Source organism: Balaenoptera physalus, assembly GCF_965194825.1.
Source record: "Balaenoptera physalus genome assembly, chromosome: 8".
NCBI lineage: Eukaryota > Metazoa > Chordata > Mammalia > Artiodactyla > Balaenopteridae > Balaenoptera > Balaenoptera physalus.
In genome coordinates, this window is record NC_138887.1 from 94,898,918 (window position 1) to 94,904,478 (window position 5,561).

Genomic DNA, 5,561 nt, shown 5'->3' on the forward strand with positions numbered 1-5,561 from the left:
TCTGGTACATAGTCCTCTGCCTTTTCACCTTGTCTATCTTTCTGTGAATGTGGTTTTTGTTCCACAGGCTGCAGGATTGTAGTTCTTCTTGCTTCTGCTGTCTGCCCTCTGGTCTAACATAGCGTTTTGAGTCATTTCCATGATGATGTACATTCTCTTTTTTTCCAAGTTTGTAAAACCATAATATGTGCCATAATTAATATTCTACTATGATAGTGAATTGCTCACTGTGTTTAATTTCAGTTTTTGTTTTATATATTGGAAAGTTATGCTTTAGGAACATACTGTGTAATACTGGAATAAATTTTTTTGGTGGGTTTTCCCTTTTATTTCTATATATTTTTCTGATAGCCTCTAGTGAAGTGCTCAAAAGTATTCCGTTGGCCTAAATAGTGTTCCTTTGTAAGTGGTTTTTCTCTCTGATAGCTTTTCAGATTTTTCTCTTTATCCCTGATGGATATACAGTGACATTAGAAAATGCCTAGGCGTAGATTTAATTTTTATTTGACTTTGACATTCAGAGAATATGTACTTTTAATCTTTCCTCAGTTTTGGAAAATGCTTAGTCATCTCTTCACATGTTACTTCTCTGCTACTTCCTTCTATTCTTCCATAACACCTATCAGAAAATTTTAGAGCTTCTTAATTTCTAATTCATCTCTTTTATGCTTTTTTGTTTCTTTGTGTTCTGAGTTATGAGTGAATTCCCCAATGCCATCTTCTTTTTTTCCCCCAATGCCATCTTCTAATTCACTGGTCTCTCTCCAGTCTATTGTTTCCATTTCCAAGACTTCTAACTTAATTTTTGTGGCCATTCAGTTCTCATTTCATTTATTCCTATTTTTGTAATAAGTTTTTTGTATTATATATATTTTTCTACATAAAAATAAATATTTAAAATTAGTATATGACAAATAAAGGGTAAACTTTCACCTCTGACCCTGATATATGGATACAATAGTATATCAGAGAATGCCCCTTATTTACCTGGAGCCCACCTTCTAGTCTACCCAGCCCTGTAGAGCACAACCTTGAAATCCTCAGAAATCTGGATCACTTTAGTAATATGGCACTTCTATTCCAGGTGTTTCTACTAGGGTCATTGTTCAGTTCACCTTACAAATCTACAATTTTCATCAGGGTTAAAAATTAGAATATATCATATCATTTGATCAAGCATTTTCCAATTCAATTCACAAAACTACAATATTTCTTAGAATGTTTTATGCTTTACATATTACACATTTTTGCTGGTGTCAGATTTATTGTAATCAATGTAATGTAATTCTCTATTTGGTTCTGTCTTCATATAACATCACTATATTACTTATTTATTTACTTATTTTCGGCTGCATTGGGTCTTCGTTGCTGCTCACGGGCTTTCTCTAGTTGTGGTGAGCAGGGGCTACTCTTCGTTGTGGTGCGCATGCTTCTCATTGCGGTGGCTTCTCTTGTTGCAGAGCACGGGCTCTAGGAGCACGGGCTTCAGTAGTTGTGGCACGTGGGCTCAGTAGTTGTGGTGCATGGGCTTAGTTGCTGCACAGCATGTGGGATCTTCCCAGACCAGGGCTTGAACCCATGTCGCCTGCATTGGCAGGCGGATTCTTAACCACTGTGCCACCAGGGAAGTCCCTCACTATATTTTTTAACCTTTATGATTTAATAATGGCAAATGACCATTTTACTCACTACACACAAAAATCTGTCACTTTTTTACAACCAGATGAGAACTACATTCTAAGTAATGGAATTACGTGCCTCGCATGAAGTGTTACAGCTTTTGGATCTAACCTTGACAGCGTTCAGGTAATAAGGGCACAACTGAACAATAAAAATAGTGAAGTAAAGTTGCTTTCTCAAAGTTGAGAGGCTGTAGCTTGAAAAACCCATATTAATCCAGGGGTTCCTGTATATTACCTCACTACTCAGATGAAAAGACAGTCAGGACATTGTTTGTTTCCTCTTTGGCTTCGTTGACAAGGGTCTGTATTACCCTTTCTTGTGAGAGTGGTGAGAAACCTAATATAGTTTGGGGAATCTAGTCATTTTGCCTCAAAAGCTGTTCAACTCTCCTGGGTCTTTGAAAGACATTACATGGATTCTGAAGAGCAAAATAACTAGAATGGGCTATTTCAGGATTTGATCATTGCTCAGGTTACTGAACACCCGATGAACTCAATTTCCTACCCTTTGCAATAGTTATTGAAGGCTACTGCTTTCTGATAACCTCCCACAATCATTCTCATGATACAAAGGTTATATACAAAAAAACAAAAACAGATGACAGAAGTTTATTTTTCCCTTTTAGAGCTCATGAAAAAAGACACTTTGAAAGCCTAAAACACAAACTAAGCATGTTAGTAAGCTGTACTCAGCAAAATGGAAGATTCTGTATATAGTTATTCTCTCTATAATACTCAATGATCCTCTGACAGATTATTCAACTTTATCTTTGGCTCATTGAGAGTTTACTCAAAACCACACCAATAAAGTAAAAGTATCTGTTAAAAAATCACTTAAGTCATGCAGAGAGTTTGGTTAATAATTTAATCAGAGGATTAGGTGCCTCCAAGGCCTGAACCTCCTAGAAATTTTTTACTGAGGAAAGGAAAGAGAGAAGAGTTCCATGCCAAGACAAATTGCTAATTTAGTCTCCTGTTGTTTACAATATATTTCTTAATTCACCAATTCACTATCAATTTTCAGAAAGTCATTGATGAATACCGATAGCAAGTTATTAGTAATGACAAAGTTAACACATTTATACAATATTTTTCTCTAGAAAAATGATTTATCTATAAAATGATATTGTCCTGTGAAGGAACAGTTTTCCTCTTTCTTGGTGGAAAGATGTCTATTATTGACACTGTAGGTTTAAAACCAGGTTTCCCAAAGTGTGACATATGTGCTACTGTTAGAAAGCACCACAATTTTGATAGTTACTAAGTGAACAATTATTTAAGTGGAAATTAGATACAGGAAAATTTGTGAAGGTGGTATGTGAATGACTAAGGTTTGAGAAACTCTGGTTTAGGTGTTTTTAAATAATCAAAGATGATTCCCATGGAGGAAAAAGAGACCAAAAGAAATTTTAGTTGGAAATTTAAAAATAATATGTTGCAAAAAGGGCGAAGCCGAGATGCATTTGGTATGCTGGGAGGGGGTTAGTCAAATATGAACAGGCTTCTTTTACATAAAATCCACACTTGAAGCCACTGGCTTACAGTCAAAGTAGGTCCCAAGCTCATTTGGAGCTTACTAAAGGTTGAGCCAGTTTGAACCTCAACTTTCAATAAGATTAATAGGACAGAGAAAAATGTGTCTAGACAGAGGGTACAGAGTCCCAGAGTGAGATGTACAGAGACCTCCAAATAGATCATCAGAAGGCCTGAAAGGTGAGTGCCAGGGCTGGACACCAGAAAGAAGTTTTAGGAAATCACCAAACAAAATGCCTTCTCTCCCAGGGTTCTTAGTTCAGGACCCAAGAGGAATGGCTTAGCAAGGGTGGGACTAGAGGTGGCAGTCCCCACCCCCATACTATCATTGTATAGAAGTGTTGTTGTATGATGATAATATAAAGCAGACTAATTTTTATTTGCTTTTATTATTATTTTTTCTTTATAATTAATTTTTATTGGAGTATAGTTGGTTTACAATGTTGTATTAGTTTCAGGTGTACAGCAAAGTGATTCAGTTATACATATACATATATCCATCCTTTTCAGATTCTTTTCCCGTATAGGCCATTACAGAGTACTGAGTAGAGTTCCCTGTGCTATACAGTAGGTTCTTATTAGTTATCTATTTTATATATAGAAGTGCATATATGTCAATCCCAATCTTCTACTTTATCCTTCCCCTGCCGTTACTCCCTGGAAACCATAAGTTTATTTTCTACACCTGTGATTCTTTATTTCTCTTCTGTAAATAGGTTCATTTGTACCATTTTTTTAAGCTTCCACATATAAGTGATATCGTATGATATTTGTCTTTCTCTGTCTGACTTACTTCACTTAGTACGATAATCTCTAGGTCCATCCATGTTGCTGCAAATGGCATTATTTCATTTTTTTAATGGCTGAGTAATATTCCATTGTATATATGTATATCTTCTTTATCCATTCATCTGTCAATGGACATTTAGGTTGCTTCCATGTCTTGGCTATTGTAAGTAGTGCTGCTATGAACATTGGGGTGCATGTATCTTTTCGAATTATAGTTTTTTCCCAGATATATGCCCAGGAGTGGGATTGCTGGATCATATGGTAGCTCTATTGTTAGTTTTTAAGGAACCTCCATACTGTTTTCCATAGTGGCTGCACCAATTTACATTCCCACCAACAGTGTAAGAGGGTTCCCTTTTCTCCACACTCTCTCTAGCATTTGTTGGTTGTAGATTTTCTGATGATTCAGGGAGGCCTGAATTCAAACAGTGACAGCAGTTATGGAGAGCAGCATATGGCTTCAATATCTAGTTGGATGGTAGAAATGAAAGGATTTGGTGGCAACTTTGAAATGGAAAGAAAGGGGAGGGAAAAGATGAACGGTTCCCAGAAATCCAGATGGATGCCCTTAATCATCATAAAAATGATGAAGAATAAAGAAGGTCTTGAATTTTTATTAGGGCAAGAAAATAATTTCATTTAAAGAGAATAAGTGGGACAACAAGGAATTACTGTATAGCAGAGGGAACTATACTCAATATCTTATAATTACCTATAATGGAAAATAATCTGGAAAAGAATCATGTTGCTTTATACTTGAAACTAACACAGCATTGTAAATTAACTATACTTCAATAAAAAAATGACAGCTACAAAAAAAAATAAATTTTGGAAAATGAGAATAAGAGGTCAAGGGGTAGATCAAACATATACTCCAGCTCAAAGGAATATCAAAAAAGAAAAGACTTAGAACTATGTATCAGATTAGATCCAAGTTAGAGTTTAATCACTATCAAAGTAATTCTAGTTATTTATTACTTAGCGATGTTTCAGATCCTCCCCCCTTTCCTTCTCTCTCTCTGTCTCATTTGAAGGAAAAGGAGGACAAAATGTATTTGATACAGTACTTCAAAAGCACTTGCACACCAACTGGATGTTGGGTGATTCCCTTCATTGTTTAGGTTCAGCTCAGGGTGGCATGTACATATATTTGAAGTAGAGTTCCTTAAGCATCTAAAGGTTCAGAGATGGTAAATCAGAGACTCAATCAACTCTACATAAATAATACATAAAATGATCCCTTAGTGATCTGAGATGTGCCTTTCAAAGCGTTCAAGTTCCATTCTGGATTTAAGCAAAATGGAAAAAGCTTCAGATGACTATATTATTATATTGCTTCAGATCAGCATATTTTATCTTTCTCAGAATGTAAGTGCCTTAAAGGGAGAACCTATGTTTCCTCTTTACTAGCTATCCTGTAACAGGTTGTTTGATAAAGACTGTTTCTATTCTGGTTGAAGTTCCAGAGACTAAAACAAATGCCAAGTACTTTCACATTCTAAAGTGAGGTGTTAGACCATTTATACAGGACAAACTGAGAGACTGTGACACTTCCAT